The sequence below is a fragment of the Sus scrofa genome, chromosome 1 (assembly GCF_054392235.1).
Source record: "Sus scrofa isolate SSC_HxYL_T2T_F1_AM1 chromosome 1, Sscrofa_HxYL_maternal_Yorkshire_Landrace_v2.0, whole genome shotgun sequence".
Lineage (NCBI taxonomy): Eukaryota > Metazoa > Chordata > Mammalia > Artiodactyla > Suidae > Sus > Sus scrofa.
Window position 1 is genome coordinate 264,173,762 of NC_139383.1, and position 18,630 is coordinate 264,192,391.

General features: G+C 37.2%; 1 protein-coding gene across 7 annotated transcripts in view; it reads left to right on the forward strand.

The window, feature by feature from the left end:
* KIAA1958 overlaps positions 1 to 18,630 on the forward strand; it is a 216,390-nt gene that overhangs the window by 116,856 nt on the left and 80,904 nt on the right. The window lies entirely within an intron of this gene.

The following is an 18,630-nucleotide window of genomic DNA, read 5'->3' on the forward strand; positions in this document are numbered from 1 at the left end:
AGCCACCGTTTTTGAGCCATTATGTGTGCCAGCACTGTGTTTTCTGACTTAACATGCACCAGTTAAGTAATACTAATTTATGAAAATTAGAAAATCCAGGTAAGCATAAAGAAAACAGAATACATACTCATAAATCTGCTAGCCAAAAATAACTACTGTTAATGTTTTGGTAAATAGTTCTTCAGTTATCTCAGTACAAACATATTTATTCCTATATACATGATATTTAATCCTTTCGGCAACTTTGAAAAGAAGGTTAGTTCCCTCTATTTTATGTTGAGATCAAGACATACCAGGTTATAGCTAAGGAAATGGCACTGTCTCTCATCCGACTCCGGCGTTCTTTCTATTTACCTTTCTTAGTTCTAAGCTGTAGTTAGTTTCCAGTGATTTGAGCCAGAGATGGGGACGCAGTGACTTTCCATCTCTCAAGTCTGTCTGATTAAAAGGAATGCGGAGTGACCTTTCATGATGGCACACAGTGTCCCCCAGGCCCCCTGCTTCTGTTCATTTTGAACCATAGAACCTCCTTTTCCCAATTCTCTTTACAAAACTTTTCTCCTTATTCTGTATTGGGCTCAGAAGTGCACGTGACAGCCTACTGTGAAAGAACCCTCAAAATTAAGGTGGTGGTGGTTGTTTTACATAGGTTACCTCATTTGTAGAAAGAGTCCTATAAAACATTTAAGATATGATTGTGCATTTTGTTTTTGCATTGACATATTTAAAAAAAACCTTGATGTGTTTTTGACAGCAAAGTAAGTTTGTCATGGGACAAAGAGTAGTCATTATGCACTGAGAAAGCAGAGCTAGGCAGTTTGGAATTCCTCTGTGTATATTGAGGTGCTAAAATGAAACTCTGTCTTGTTTAATCTTACAGCATTTTCATTTAGAAGAACACAGATTGAGAATGTGAATTTTATTTATTTTGCTTTGATAACTAAGTAGAAACATTGTGACATTCAGACTTAGAAAACTTGTTTTCTGAAGAATGGCTTGGTAGGATTTTAGCTGAATTATATTATCTCTTTGGGATAATTAGGAAAAATGATCAGCAACTACCTCTAAATTTTGTGTTTTTGTGTAAGTGATACTGAGGATATACTACTACCAGATGCCATTTTTATTATTTGTTACTTTAAATTTTTAAAAATTAGATCCACACTATGGCAGTAGTAGATGCTAAAATAGTGTATATGCTTTAGCAAAAATTTACCAGGCCAGCAGGCGTTGACTACAACCAAACGTGCTGCCTTTCCAGGCAATCCTGTGGTTCAGACAAAAACAATAAAACCATATTTGTAAAGTTTACACTTTAAGGTCAGTGTAATGTCATGGAAGAAATTCTCTGGTAACCCTCACGTGACCAGTGTCTACAACAAAAACACCAAACATAGCTATATGTCAGCATTTGGACGGCATAGCTGCATAAATCAGTTTTTCTTCTGTATTCATGTAAGTGACTCGCTATTGAGAATCATAAATGGTAGCGGTTTTCTTAAAGAACTGTAATGTTTGAAAAGGTTGGAGATAGATACTCAGGATGTTTACTCTTGAATCCATATGTTATGGTTAGTGGGGCTGGTCTGAATGTGGTTTATAATACATCAGCTACTTAAAATATTTGCATTATAGTTATTTTTCCCTATGTTAAGTTTTCCCCGTGTTGAATCACTTTCTGATCTACTTTTGTAGTCTGAAGGTTTTCTAGACTAGGTCGGGTCTCTCTGGTTTTCCAATTAGATCATGGTTAGCCGAAACTTCCATTGTATTAACTTGTCTAAGTCATATGGCTTAGGTTCTAGAGGCTATGAAATCAAATGACTTAGTTGAAAGTTATAGTCATATCAACAAATATTTGAACACCTAGTGTATAGACACTAAGAGGAGTAAAATTATGTATAAAATTGTTCCTGCTTTCAAAAGGCTTATAAAGGACAGTATTAAAAGTTTCATTTCATTTTTGAAAACCCAGCAAATAGTCCTGCCAATATTATTTTGCAGCTTCTCAAACTTCATACTCATGCTGTTACTTCACCATTGAGTATGTTGGTTTGCTGTAGAATACATAATCCTACTTTACATAGTTTGTAGAGGATCTTCCTTAGAGCCTGTTTTAAAATCGGTAAAACAAGCCGTTTCTACACCATTTATTGTGTTCACACAGGTACACACGTGCATAAGAACATGCAGATTATCATCAGTGAATGTCGTTTATTAAGCACTTAGACCATACCGTCGTACTAAGTGCTTCTGTAAGTTGTTTCTCTTAATTCTCACAATAGTCCTATTAGGGTAAGTATCATTGTTTCTTTTATAAATGAGGAAATCCAGAAAAATCAATACGTTGCCTGCATTGCAGTTAATACATAAAGGTGTCCGGTTCTGAAACTAGATCCAGATACCATTAAGCACCGGCTTTTTCTGCTGTAGCTGTCTGTTCACAAAGTGATTTGCTGTGTTTCTGTAAGACTCTCTGAAATGACAAATTAGAGATAACATCTCTGGTGTAATAAAAATCATCAGTAGTCACCTAACTCTGAGTTGGTGGAGAGCATTGGCATCACCTGGCACGCTCGTTCGCATCAAACGGCATAGGCCCCCTTACGGGGGGTATTTTGAGATGGAACGTCCCTCAGTTTGTTTCCCCTGAGCCATGAGATGAGAACAAAACTTTGTGTCGTTCTTTAAAGAACTCTTAATTTTGTCGTGGAGGTGAGTGTGTATGTGCACACATATTTTTTAAGTGACTGTCATTTGTTTTTATCCCAAATCATAAATCCTATTTCAAGAGAATTCTTCATCATTCGGACAGAGAAGGGGGAGGTTCTAGGCAGAGAGACTACCTCTCCTCAGCCCAGAAGCCAGTACTGGCATCCACTGGAGACTGAATATTGATTGCCAGGCCGCCGGGGCATTTGGTCTTCTCTACAAATTAGTTGCAGCAAATTAACTATATAATAGAGAATTTTGCTATTATTATTTTGGTTTTTTAGTCAAGATTATTTTAAGTATCGTTAAGATTATCTTTAACAGGAAAGTGCATTTATGGGAAAACGCTATCCTTATGATTCTCAGAATTAAAGATAAACTAAAACCATTCCGCTTTTTTTCTCATTTAACCATCTCCAAAGTTTTAGGTAATAGAGACAAACATTTATGATTTTAATCAGCCATCTCTGATTGGTTTTCTTTATCTACAGGAAAGGAACATTTTGGTCTTTAATTCTCTAGCCAAAATAAAGCTGTAATACTTAATTAACATCTATAAATAAAAACTCTACCATGTGATAAAGGAAATAAATGTCTAAAAAGTCTAGGGGAAAAGATCCAGGGGCGTGTATGATAATTTACTGCAATAAGATGTGTAGAATTTCTTTATAGAAAATATATCTCCACAAATCTACCAGATGATATGGTGTAGATAGTTACTTATTAAGAAATACGTCATTGGCAAGGGTGTCCTCAGTTGTTTTTTGTTTCTGTTTTTCCCTTATTGCATGGTATTCAAATAATTGCTTCTCCTCCCCACTGGGTCTGGCTGAGGTGGTATGAATGCATAGCTTCTTATAGGGCAAAGTGATGAAGATAGGGTGATTTTCAAGAGATCCTTGCCATAGAACATCATTGGGATAAAGAAATGCACTGCGTATATCATCCTTTGGTGGCTGGTGTATTTCTAATGATGTAAAAACAAAAGAGGGGATGATGCTGATAAACTGCCAACAACTTGATTTCCTTTTTCTAAACAGAAATGAAAGATCCTCAGGATTTCTCGTGCCAGCTTTCTGTTCATAAATTAACTAATTGGGTCTACCAAAGCTGAAGGAAAGACCTAATTTGAAGTTCCCATTGTGGCTCAGTGGGTTAAGAATCCAACTAGTATCCATGAGGATGTGGGTTTGGTCCCTGGCCTCGCTCAGTGGGTTAAGGATCCAGCGTTGCTGTCGCTGTGGTGTTGGCCCGCAGCTGCAACTCTGAACCCCTAGCCTGGGAACTTCCACATGCTGCAGGTGTAGCCATAAAAAGAAAACAAAAAACTCAGTTTGATACTGAAAATTGCATTCTTTTTAAAAAGATAGCATTTTAATACACTTAAATTGAAAAAAATTTTTTAACTTTTGGCAGCATGCAGAAGTTCCCTGGCCAGGGATCAAATCTGTGCCACAGCAGTGATAGCGCTGGATCCTTAACCCATTGAGCCACCAGGGAACTCCTAAATTGAATTTTTATGTAAACCATGACTTTGTTGAATTAGACTCAGTATTAATTAGGTCAGAGTACTAATTTGATCCAAATATTAATTAGGTCAGAGTATTAAAGTTGAGTGAATTACAATCATAGAGGTTGGATCTAGAAAGGACCCAAGAGATCATCTAAGCCCAGTCATTCTCAGTGCTGTGAAGGATAGGAGTCGCCATGTCTTTTTGGGGGGAGGGGACAAGGATGGCAGAGAGATGGAGACTGCAAAGGGAAGACGCCCTGAAACAGATTTCTCCAGGACCACTCATGCCCTCTGCCCCTTCCTTCCTACTTTGAGCCTCACTAGACTGAATAAGCTATTGCTACCTCTATTACACATCCTTCAGGTGTGCTGGGCTGGAAAATAAGACTGGAAACATCTAATCCATCCCTCTTCTTTTACAGAAGAGAGAAACAGCCTCAGAGAGATCAGGTGAATGCCCAGGGGCACACGCCTTACTAGAATCAGAGCCAGACCTAGGACCCAGGCAACCTGACCCTTCAGTCTCTATAGAGTTTAGGGAGGAAGAACAATCCGACGTTCCCACTGAATAAAGAGTATCCTTTTCTTGTTTTCAAAATTGTAATAGTTGTGTAAGCTCTCCGTCAAGTTTCTATTAAGGAATAGGTTCAAGCTGCCAGTTTCCAAATAGGCTGTTTTTGCATGTGAACTTTCACTTTTCATTGTGTAGGGTTACATCTTGATTTTAAGCAACTTCTTTTAAGATTCGATGGGTAATCTCCATTTCTCAGCCTACCCCACATATATTTGGTTTTCGTTTATGGAGGGGAAACAAACTAGTTTTCAAGTGTATGAATTCTAGTTATAGATTCTGAACTAAAAAGTAACTTTTTGTTTAATGTGGTATTCTTTGAATATCCAGCTGCATAGTATCTATATTATTGGTTTTGAATGCAATCTATAATACCCTTTTATAGTCTATGGACAGTTTTTAAAAATCATTTTAAAGTTTTGGGACATCTTCAATCAAAAGGATGGAATTTCTGTCAACACAATTAGGATATTTCTGAAGGGAACTTATTTAGAGATAGGAAGGGGAAAGAAAATGCGAAATAATGAAAAAACCTACAATAGCAATATATAGAAACACAAACTTTGTAAATTCTTATATTATCCAGCTTACTCTCCTAAAAAGAAATTCAAACATTTTTTTTTTAATTTCACAAATTTTTGTCTTATAAATTATATTTACCAGATCAGAGTTGAAGAAAAAAGGTGAAATTCTAGGATGTTAAGAAACAAAAAAGGTAGAATGAAATTATTTGCCTTTTGAATGCAGTGTTGAATTTTGCTAGACTTCTAATGTTCCTCTTTGTATTACACTGGAATTAGAAATTTTTACCACTCATTTCAAAGAGCTTTGAAAATGCTTTGGCATAATTTATTTATTTGTGGTTAAGTAGAATTAGGAAGAATCAGTAATATAGAATCCAAACAGTAATTGTGCATACTGTATTCAAGTGATTTTTTATGCCTGTTTTACCTTCTGTGATTCTTAAATTTTATAAATCAAATACCTTAGTATACTTCCACTAGACATTAATTTATAGTTGATTATTTATACCAGATGAAGTAGCAGGTCCATTTTAGTATTAATCCACTCAGATTAACTTTATCTAACTGAACTTTTTATATATCTACAGTCCATTATATTACAACTTTTTAAATAGCATTTATAATAAAAAGAACTTTTGTTTTATAAAGTATTTGTTACAAAAGATAAACCCATCTTGCCAAAAACCATTACAATTTCTATGCATTGTGTATATTCAGTGATGTCGTCGTTGAGATTTTGCATGTTGTTGTAGGTGCTCTTTCATATATGTGTGTTTGTGGTATTTATGTGGAACTGTTAACCATTGCTGCTATCACGTATTGTAGTTAAACTGAAAAACTGTGCTAAGAGGCTGTGCCAGTCAGCACGTGTACGTGTGACTTGTGAAAGTATGTACTTAGCTGTTTAATATTTTGAGCCAGCACTTAGTGGCCACTACCGAAGGAAATGTAGTTTTCAAGTGATGCCAACTTCAAAATCTTGCTTCATATGTACGATTCCTAATTCTAGATCAGCTTTCCTTCCACACTTTCCCCAACTCTTTAAAGGGAAATGTTTGCAGAAAGAGAAAGCAAGAATTCCGAACTTTCCTAGTACTCCCCACCTTAAATCTTTTATTTTTCCCAATTCTTGAGAAATTCAATAGAATGACAATGTAGCAGCGTATTTCCTTTGTTCTGATATTTTTAGGTTGAACAATGTAATGAGAGGACTGTGAGGTGCATACATTTTTTTTGTGTGTGTGGTTATCATGGTGCATTGTTTGTATTGCATTTAATAAGAATAGTTAGTGCTTTCATGCTGTTTGTAACGGACCATGGAAACCTCAGAGTTCCCAAATATTAACTTTTATATTCAACATTTGTGTAGACTTACTGAACGTGTTTCGTTGCCTTAAGAGCGTCAGAATTTTTTCATGCCTACTTGTCTTTAGTTTGCTTTCTGGTATTTCCAGCTTGCCTCAGCAGTTCCAAACTCTGACAGTAGAGAGAACATTATTTTAAGGGGTTGCTTCTACTTTTCTTTGTTAAAATTCAACAGGGGGAAGTATCATTATACTTTATTTATGCATTTATAGTCTTAAAGTGGAAAGGAAACTGTTATAAAATGTTAAGAAAAGAAGGCTGCTTCCTTAAGAGCCTTTTCATACCAACATTCCACAACTCCTCACTTAGTGCAAGGTTTCAGCCTGTCTATTCAATGGGTTTATAATTAGAAGATTCTTTAATAAAGGGACAGTCTCTTGAGTTACATTATAGGCTTTCTGGTGACTGTCAGATATATGGTGACAGCCAATGCTGTATTTGGAAACATTGCTTCTGAAATTGCCGATTTAATTCTAAGAATATTAAAATGAGTTCATCAAGGACCCTGCCACTTCTTTGCTTAAAGGAAAAGAAGGGGCTCTTTTAACTCTGAGCCTTTTCTCCAGAATATGCTTTAAACGTTTGTCCCTCGGTGGAGGTAACAAAGCAATAAAAGGAAATTCAATTATGTATGTTCTAAAGAAGTTCCGCCCTTGTGCAATGGCCTCCAGAGTGACACTAAAATATTTCTTGGTTCTTGCATCAAGAGTTTTCAGGCAGGGCCTTTGTCCTTAGAATTCCTTTTATTATTTTGAACACCAAAGATGATGGCGTGATACGTCCTGAGGATTAACAGTTTCTATTAGATAGCAGTGGGCACGTTTATTTGAATCCTGCTCTTGGATTTATTTACGCCCTTTGGGTCTTCTGTACATTTTGTATGTCCGTCCCGAGGCCTTTATCAAACTAGCGCAACTTTTTAATCAACAAATACATATGTATTTATTAAGTTTCTAATTTACAGAATTTGATTTAGCCATGACATTAAACTTTTTTTCACTACTAAAGTTAGACATAGATTTGCCCATTTAGCCCCATAGTTTGTACCTTTTTCATTGTAATCTAAAAATGCAACTGTAACCCCATAGGCCTGAAAACTGGTAGAGAATGACTAGAAGCATTATTGATTCTACAGAATCTCATGTCTCTGTTAAAATGAAGAACTTTGGTGATTTCCTAGAATGAATGCTGTATTCAACTTAAATTCTTCCATTTTATAAGGATGATTTTAGGATTCCTTTTACTCTACCGCTTAAATTAATTGGGAATGAAAAGGTAGATTTGCCAATTTGGTCAGTGTAATTTAACACTAGGCATCTCTTCAGAAACGTAGTGACCATAATTAATACTTCAAAAATTTTATAGGAGTTCCCATTGTGGCGCAGCAGAAATGAATCTGACTGGTATCCATGAGGATACTGGTTCAATCCCTGGCCTCACTCAGTGGGTTAAGGATCTGGCATTGCCGTAAGCTGTGGGGTAGGTTGCAGATGCGGCTTGGATCCCTTGTTGCTGTGGCTGTGGGGTAGGCCAGCATCTGTAGCTCCAGTTTGATCCCTAGCCTGGGAACTTGCATATGCTGAGGGTGCGGCCCTAAATGAGCAAAAAAAAAAAAAAAAAAATTATAAAAAAAATATAATACTGTTCCTTAACAATGGATTTACTTTCCCGCCTTTTGATTGTCAGTTATATATATTTTCTAGCCACTTAGTTTTAACTGATTTTACCTGAGAAAAGCATGTGTGTCACTTGAATCATATTTTAAACTTCTCATTAAGCTGCTACAGTTGTATGAGAGAAAGAGGAGAAAGGTGAATTGAAGTGGAGAAAATTTTCTGTTAATATTTAAAATGTGTGTCTCTGATACTCGATTAATTAATTCTCTGCTGGTTGATATTTGTAATAATATAGTAGAACTTTTTGTTATCAAGAATATACTATTGGTTTCATTTTCATTTTGCTGCTCACTGATCTTTTGTACCAAGTTGTTTTCATCTTTATTAGCTCACTGTTTTTGTTCATATTCGTCTGTGTACCTGTACTTTAAATAAAATTATAGTTTTATGTCCCAGTGGCTTATTCTGTTATGTGATAATGTTTGCCTCTAATGTAGTATGATTTTCTATTTTTTTCATACTTGTTGGTACAGCCTAAAACTTATGGGAATAAGAAAAGCAATCCAATAAAATGAGCTAATGAGCATCAATGATGTCTCTATAATGAGAGTGCGCTTTAATCACAGCGTTTTGTCTGTATTTGGGTATGGCCAATCTTCATTCACTTCATAAATGGTTTTCTGCAAACTGGCTGATTTTGTAGCTACAAAAAACAGCTGAAAAGACAAGTTAAGGAGTTCCCATTGTGGCTCGGTGGAAACGAATCTGACCAGCACCTATGAGGAGGCAGTTTCGATTCCTGGACTCACTCAGTTGGTTAAAGATCCAGTGTTGCCGTGAGCTGTGGTGTAGGTCACAGATGCGGCTCAGATCTGATGTTGATGTGGCATAGGCCAGCAGCTGCAATTCCGATAAGCCCCCTAGCCTGGAAATCTCCATTTTTTTTTTTTTTTAAAAAAGGCAAGTTAAACCATGTTGGGGGAAAAAAGAGAGAGAGAATTGTCCTGTCACCGTGCATTACAGCCCCAGGATACAGTCCATGCTTATTGCGCAGAGCGTTCTAACCACTGAGGAGGGAGAAACCTTGGAAGGAGAAGCATTTCTACATGGGAGTGCTCAGTTCACAGGTAGGAAAGACATGTTTGGAAGGCATTTATAGCTATTTAATCATATGCTCCCTGGAGTCACAGACCTAAATATCCTGTTAGTGGAGCAGAAGGCTCTGCTGCAAATGCTGTCTTTCTGGGGGTCTCTATCACCCAGTTGAGTAAAGTTATACCAAGCTAAGGAGATGTCAGGTTCCAGAAGTCCTCATTTTTGATCAGGTAGAATTTTCCATATGCTAATCATCACATTTAGCATTTGACAATGTTCTTTGAGTAGAATAGGAATGGTTGTTCAAAATGATTATAATTATTAACTTCAGATATCCTTGTTATGTCACTGAAATTATTTAATAAAGAAAATATATTAAAACTCTAGAAAATATAATGTTCTATCTCACAGTCAATTATTTTGCAAAAATGCAAATATGTGTCTTTCATATTTGTGGATAGTCCACCAAAGGTTTTACCCACAGAAACCTGAATATTCCAGCAGGAATAATTACTATATTTTTGTATTATAGTACTTTATATTGTATTAAAACTACTTTGTAGGAGTTCCGTCGTGGCTCAGTGGTTGACGAACTGACTGAGAACCATGGGGTTGTGGGTTCAATCCCTGGCCTTGCTCAGTGGGTTAAGGATCTGGCGTTGCCGTGAGCTGTGGTGTGGGTTGTGGACGCGGCTCAGATCCTGTGTTGCTGTGACTCTGGCGTGTGGCTACAGCTCCAATTTGACCCCTAGCCTGGGAACCTCCATATGCCGTGGGAGCGGCCCAAGAAATGGCAAAAAGCCAAAAATAAAAATAAAATAAAAAATAAAAACTACTTTGTAAATGGTTTTTAGTACTTTAGAAACAAGGAGCTCATCTTTTTCTTTTAAGCTGAGGATTCATTATTTTTTCACATAACTTTTTTTTTTTTGTCTTTTTGTCTTTTCTAGAGCCACACCTGCGGCATGTGGAGGTTCCTAGGCTAGGGGTCTAATTGGAGCTGTAGCCACCAGCCTACACCAGAGCCACAGCAACTGGGAATCCAAGCCGCGTCTGCAACCTACACCACAGCTCACAGCAACGCCGCATCCTTAACCCACTGAGCAAGGCCAGGGATTGAACCCGCAACCTCATGGTTCCTTGTCGGATTCGTTAACCACTGCGCATGACGGGAACTCCTCACATAACATTTTATTTTAATATCGCATTGCATTATACATACTAATTTGCACATTGCCTTTGTCATCAGTATGTTTTAAGAACAACCAGTGTTTACACATAGCATTCTGTTTCACTTCTTTAATTGTAGTAATGTAGTTCATTGAATATACCACATTTGTTTATCAATTATTGGATATTGTGGTTATCCCCACTTTTTTTTGTAACAGCTGTACATTTAATGTGTTTTTTCTAAGTTATACATTTAAAATGTAATAAATTTTATTTTCCCAATAGGAGAATATTAGAATTCAAATAAAATAATATTTGGGCTACAAGTCAGAAAATGTTCTTTTTTTAAAGTTTTATTTATTTTTAATTTATTCATGATTATTTTTTCTAGGAAGATTTTAAGTGACTAAAAAATGGCTAATATATATATAAAATACTCAATGTTGGTAATATAGCATCTGAAAAGATAATGTTAAGGAAGAAAACATTGACCCTGTGGAGGCGTGGATTCAATCCCTGGCCCAGCGCAGTGGGTTAAAGGATCCAGTAGAGCTACAGGTGCAGCATAGGTCGCAGCTGTGGCTCAGATTTAGTCCTTGGCCCAGGAACTTCCATTTGCTATGGGTGCAGCCATGAAAAAATAATTTAAAAAAACATTGAATTTGGTAGCAAACATTTTCAGACTTTACTTTTTTTTACACAAAAATTTTTAATTAAAATTTATAATGTTTTTTAAAATGTCAAGGCAATAAATATTGTGAATAATTTAGCAATTGCTAATAAATATAATAAAATAGGAAATAAAAATCGTGGGAATATTACTACCCTAAATAACTTTTAAAATTTTCATGTTTTTAGTTTAAAATTTTTTTTCTTTTCTTTTAGGGCTGCACCAGCGGCATATGGAAGTTCCCAGGCTTGGAGTCCAATTGGAACTGCAACTACCTCCCTACACCATAGCCACAGCAATGCAGGATCCAAGCTTCGTCTGTGACTTACACCACAACTCACGGCACTGGCGGATCCCTTAACCCACTGAGCAAGGCCAGGGATTGAAGCTGCATCCTCCTGGATTACTAGTCAGGTTCATTACAGCTGAGCCACAATAGAAACTCCTAGTTTGAAATTTTTTAGGCATAAATGTACTTGAAAAATTGTAGTCAAATTGTATTTACTGCTTTTTGCATTTGTAAAAGATACTTAGCCTTTGAAAGGATGATTATTATATAGCTATATCATTTTTCATTGTACAGTGGTTCCAAAATCTATTTTACAATGCTTTTGTTGGACTGGGTTTGTTTCTAGTTTTTTGCTTTTATAAATTTGCCTTAAAGAACACCCTTGAGCATATATTTTTGTACTTATCTCTGATTAAATCTTGGATAAATTGCTAAAAGAGGAATTCCTGGGTCATATAAAAAGAACACTTAATTTATTTTTCCTACATATACATTCCAAAGTCCTTTTAAAATTTGCAAGAATAATATATTAATATTGTAAAACTTAAAAAACCCGTGGAAGTAATTATTAACCAGTGTTGTGTGTATCTTTTTTGCCTTTTTAAAAATTTATTTATTTATTTATTTATTTTGTTCTTTTTTTTTTTGCCTTTTCCAGGGCCACTCCCACGGGATATGGAAGTTCCCAGGCTAGGGGTCCAATTGGAGCTGTAGCCGCCAGCCTTCGCTAGAGTCACAGCAACACCAGATCCGAGCCGCATCTGCGACCTACACCACAGCTCACGGCAATGCCAGATCCTTAACCCCTTGAGCAAGGCCAGGGATCAAACCCGCAACCTCATGGTTCCTAGTCGGGTTCGTTAACCACTGCACCACGACGGGAACTCCTTTATTTTATTTTATGAATTTTATTACATTTATAGTTGTACAATGATCATTACAACCCAATTTTATAGCATTTCCATCCTAAACCCACAGCCCATCCTCCTACCCCCCAGCCTATCTCATTTGGAAACCATAAGTTTTTCAAAATCTGTGAGTCAGTATCTGTTCTGCAAAGAAGTTCACTGTGCCCTTTTTTTTAGATTCTACATGTAAGTGATAGCGTTTGATGTTGGTGTCTCACCATCTGACTGATTTCACTTAACATGATAATTTCTAGGTCCATCCATGTTGCTGAAAATGCTGTTATTTCGTTTCTTTTAATGGTCAGTAATATTCCATTGTGTATATGTACCACTTCTTCTTTATCCACTTCTCTGTCGATGGACATTTAGGTTGTTTCCATGTTTTGGCTCTTGCAAATAGTGCTGCAATGAACATTGGAGTACATGTGTCTTTGCAAGTGATGGTTTTCTCTGGATAGATGCCCAGGAGTGGGATTGCTGGATCAAATGGTAGTTCTACGTTTAGTTTTCTGAGGAATCTCCATACTGCTTTCCACAGTGGTTGCACCAATTTACAATCCCACCCACAGTGTAGTAGGGTTCCTTTTTCTCCACACCCTCTCCAGCACTTATTGTTTGTAGACTTTTGGATGATGGCCATTCTGGCTGGTGTAAGGTGGTACCTCATGGTGGTTTTGATTTGCATTCCTCTAATAATGAGTGATGTTGAACATCTTTTCATGTGTTTTTTGGCCGTCTATATGCCTTCTTTGGAGAATTGATGGTTTAGATCTTCTGCCCATTTTTTGATGGGGTTGTTTGTTTTTTTGGTATTGAGCTGTAGGGGGTGTTTATAAATTTTGTGGGTTGTCTTTTCGTATTGTTTAGGGTTTCCTCTGCTGTGCAGAAACTTTTAAGTTTAATTAAGGCCCATTTGTTTATTTTTGTTTTTATTGTCATTACTCTGGGAGGTGGGTATGAGAAGATATTGCTGTGATTTATGTTAGAGAGTGTTTGGCCTATAGTCTCTAAGAGTTTGATAGTATCTGGTCTTATATCTAGGTCTTTAATCCATTTTGAGCTTATGTTTGTGTTTGGTGCTAGGAAGTGTTCTAATTTCATTCTTTTCCATGTGGCTGTCCAGTTTTCCCAGCACCACTTATTGAAGGGATGGTCTTTTCTCCATTGTATAGTCTTGCTACCTTTGTCATAGATAAGTTGACTGTAGGTGCATGGGTTTGATTCTGGGCTTTTTGTCCTTTTCCACTGATTTATATTTCTGTCTTTGTGCCAGTACCATACAATTTTGATGACTGTTGCTTTGTAGTATAGTCTGAAGTCAGGGAGCCTGATTCCTCCAGCTCCATTTTTCTTTTTCAAGATGTCTTTGGTCTTTTGTGCTTCCAAACAAACTTTAAAATATTTTGTTTGAGTTCTGTGAAAAATGTCCTTGGTAATTTGATAGGGGTTATACTGAATCTGTAGATTGCCTTGGGTAGTATAGTCATTTTGATAATGTTGATTCTTCCAATCCAAGACCATGGTATGTCTTTCCATCTGTTTGAGTCGTCTTTGGTTTCTTTCATCAGCATCTTATAGTTTTCTTTTGTCTCTTTAAGTAGGTTTATTCCTAAGTATTTTATCCTTTTTGATGTGATGGTAAATGGGATTGTTTCCCTAATTTCTCTTTTTGATCTTTTGTTGTTAGTGTATAGAAATGCAGTCAATTTCTGTGTATTAATTTTGTATCCTGTGACTTTGCCAAATTCATGGATGAGCTCTAACAGCTTTCTGGTAGAGGCTTTAGGATTTTCTAGGTATAGCGTCATGTCATCTACAAAATAGTGATAGTTTTACTTCTTCCTTTCCAATTTGGATTCCTTTTATTTCTTTTTCTTCTCCAATTGTCATGACTAGGAATTCCAAAACTATGTTGAATAGTAGTGGTGAAAGCGGACATCCTTATCTTATTCCTGATCTCAGCGGGAATTCTTTCAGCTTTTCACCATTGAGAATGATGTTAGCTCTAGGTTTGTCATATATGGTCTTTATTATGTTGAGGAATGTTCCCTCTATGCCCACTTTCTGAAGCGTTTTTATCAGAAATGGGTGTTGGATTTTGTCAAAGGCTTTTTCTGCATCTATTGAGAGGATCATATGGTTTTTGTTCTTCAGTTTGTTAATGTGGTATATCACATCAATTGATTTGCAGATATTGAAGAACCCTTGCATCCCTGGGGATAAATCCCACTTGATCATGATGTACAATCCTTTTAATGTTTTGTTGGATTTGGTTTGCTAGTATTTTGTTGAGAATTTTTGCATCCATGTTCATTAGTGAAATTGCCTGTAATTTTCTTTTTTTGTGGTATCTTTGTCTGCTTTTGGTATCAAGGTGATGGTGGCCTTATAGAATGAGTCTGGGAGTGTTCTTTCCTCTGCAATTTCTTGAAAAAGCTTCAGGAGGATGGGTGTTAGCTCTTCTCTAAAATGTTTGATAGAAGCCACCTGGTCCTGGACTTTTGTTTGTTGAAAGTTTTTTAATCACAGTTGCAATTTCAGTACTTGTGTTTGGTCCATTCATCTTTTCTATTTCATCTGGTTTGGTCTTGGAAGATTGTACTTTTCTAAGAATTTGTCCATTTCTTCTAGGTTTTCCCCATAACTTGTGGTTGCCAAAGGGGAGGGGGAGGGAATGGGATGGACTAGGAGTCTAAGATTAATAAATGCGAACTATTGCATTTGGAGTGGATAAGCAATGAGATCTTGCTATATAGCACAGGAAACTGTATCTAGTCACTTGTGATGGAACATGATGGAGAATAATATAAGAAAAGGAAAATATATATATGTGTGTGTGTGTGTGTGTATATATATATATGACTGGGCCACTTTGCTGTACAGTAGAAATTGACAGAACATGGTAAATCAACTATAATGGAAAAAAAATCATTAAAAAATGCTTTAAATTATTTCAGTGTTACAGTACATGTTTATTTCTTTCAGGCAGGGCTTCCTAATTATTATTTTTTAATGCCTTTCTTTGTATGCATTTACTCTCCTAGATAGATTTTACAATCAACTTTACAAGTAACAATAAAAGGGAGATTTTAATTAGAATTACTTTGAATTAAAGATTTCTTGGAGTTCCCTGGTGCTCTAGCAGTTAAGGATTTGGCAATGCCTGGGAACTTTTGCATGCTAGGGGTGAAGGGGGGCAGGGGGAAGACTGCTTGAAGAAATTAAAAACCTTTATAATATTGAGTCTTCCCATCCAGGTACATGGTGTAACTTCATTTATTCGGTTCATGTAATATAGGCATACCTTGTTTTGCAGTTCACTTTATTGAGCTTTGCAGACACTGCATTTTTCTTTACAAGTTGAAGATTCGTGGCAACCCTGAGTCAAGCAAGTCTGTTGGCACCATTTTTCCAACAACATTTGCTCACTTCATGTCTTTGTGTTACATTTTGGTAATTCTTACGATATTTCAAATGTTTTCATTGTTGTGATATCTGTTATGGTGATCTTTGATCAGTGATCTTTGAAGTCACTATTGCCAAAAGATTACAGTTCACTGAAGGCTTAGATTTTCATTGAGGAGTTCCCGTCGTGGTGCAGTGGTTAACGAATCCGACTAGGAACCATGAGGTTGCGGGTTCGGTCCCTGCCCTTGCTCAGTGGGTTAACGATCCGGCGTTACCGTGAGCTGTGGTGTAGGTTGCAGACGCGGCTCGGATCCCGTGTTGCTGTGGCTCTGGTGTAAGCCGGTGGCTACAGCTCCGATTCGACCCCTAGCCTGGGAACCTCCATGTGCCATAGGAGCAGCCCAAGAAATAGCAAAAAGACAAAAAAAAAAAAAAAAAAAAAAGATTTTCATTGATATTTTTTAGCAATAAAGCACATTTAAATTAGGTGTATACATTTTTCTTTTAGATATAATGCTATTGTACACTTAATAGACATACTGCAGGATAAGCATAACTTTTATATGCACTAGGAAACCAAAACATTTGTATGACTTTATTGTAATATTTGCTTTCTTGTGGAACCAAACCTACAATATCTCTGAAGTATGCCTGTACTTTTTTTTTTGGCCACACCCACAGCATGGAAAGTTTCCCAGGGGAGTTCCCGTCGCAGCACAGTGGTTAACGAATCCCACCAAGAATCATGAGGTTGTGGGTTCGATCCTTGGCCTTGCTCAGTGGGTTAAGGATCCAGCATTGCCGTGAGCTGTGGTATAGGTTGCAGACGCGGCTCGGATCCTGCGTTGCTGTGACTGTGGCGTAGGCTGGTGGCTACAGCTCTGATTAGACCCCTAGCCTGGGAACCTCCATATGCCTCGGGAAGCAGCCCTAGGATAGGCAAAAAGACAAAAAGAAAAAAAAAAAAAAGGAAAGGATGGTTGGATGCTTACTTCTTTCATGATTGGAAATATCTTTCTTTTGCCTTGAATAATACTTTAAGTAGGTAATAGTATTCTTTATTTACAGTCCTTTTCCTTTACAACTCTGAGGAGCCTAAGTCATTGTTTTTTAGTATTTGGTATCACAGATGAAAAATCGAATTCTTGTTACTATGCTGATGACTTACCCGCTACGAGAAAAATTATAGAATTTTCTTTTTGTTCTTAGACTTTGGAAATTTCACCAAGATATGTTTATATATGTGTTTCTTCATTGTGACTGTTTGACAGACACATGAACCTTAACACCCTAAAGATTTAAATCTTCTTCTAAGGGAACTCTTCATATATTATATCTTTGATTATTTTATCTGATCCTCATATCATTTTTCTTTTGAATTCTTACAAGATGGATTTCAAGGAGTTCCTGTTGTGGCGCAGTGGTTAACGAATCCGACTAGGAACCATGAGGTTGCGGGTTCGATCCCTGCCCTTGCTCAGTGGGTTAAGGATCCAGTGTTGCCGTGAGCTGTGGTGTAGGTTGCAGACGCGGCTCAGATCCTGCGTTGCTGTGGCTTTGGCGTAGGCTGGTGGCTACAGCTCCAATTGGACCCCAAGCCTGGGAACCTCCATATGCCGCGGGAGCGGCCCAAGAAATGGCAAAAAGACAAAAAAAAAAAAAAAAAAGATGGATTTTGATTCTTCTGGATCTGTCTTCTATGCCTTCTAATTTCACCCTCATGATTATCAATTTTTTATTACTTTGCCTGCCCTTCAGGGAAAGTTCCTTCCTGGTCACTAACTTGTCCTTTAGCCATGTTCATTCTAATACTCAGCTCCTCTAAAAAAATTTTAAGCATGTTTTTCAGTCATTTTAAATTCCAGGATCTTTCGTGTTCTTCTCTTCTTCCTTTTACAATAAAAGCTGTTCTTGTTTTATGGAAGCATTTATAATCCTCTCAAATTTATGTATTGATGTATTCGTGATCTTTAAAATTTTTTTCTTCTGCTTTGTGAATTAACTCTGGTCAGGGTGGGGCAGTTGTGAGGATGATAGGGAATGTGAAATTAGTTGTCTGCCTGTGTAACTTAGTAACTTCCAATGCTATTGGTTTTTCCCAGTTGCCAGGTGATGCCTGTTTGTACGCTCACATTTTAAAATGAAACTCTAGGAGTTCCCGTCGTGGCGCAGTGGTTAACGAATCCGACTAGGAACCATGAGGTTGCAGGTTCGGTCCCTGCCCTTGCTCAGTGGGTTAACGATCTGGCGTTGCCGTGAGCTGTGGTGTAGGTTGCAGACGCGGCTCGGATCCTGTGTTGCTGTGGCTCTGGCGTAGGCCGGTGGCTACAGCTCCGATTCAACCCCTAGCCTGGGAACCTCCATATGCCGCGGGAGCGGCCCAAGAAATAGCAACAACAACAAAAAAGAAAATGGGCAAAAGACATGAACAGACATTTTGCTGGAAAGGTGGTGTAGACGGCATATAAACACATGAAAATGTTCAACATCATTAGCCACTAGTCAAGTGCAAATGAAAGCCACACAATGACATATCCACACACACATAGCAGAATGACTAAAATAAAAAAAAATAAATAAATAAAAATAAAATAAAATGAAACTCTAGATTTATCATTATTGATAGCTTATAGGGATTTCCTTAGACATTGTTTAAAGTTCCTGTTTGAACCTGGGCAGAGCTCACTTTTGCAGGTACTAGTTAAGCACAGGGTTTTGCAAGTGGACCTCACCCAGCTGTAAAGAGTATAAACAGAAATGCCCATGAATGAGCTTCCCTTTCGGGGGGC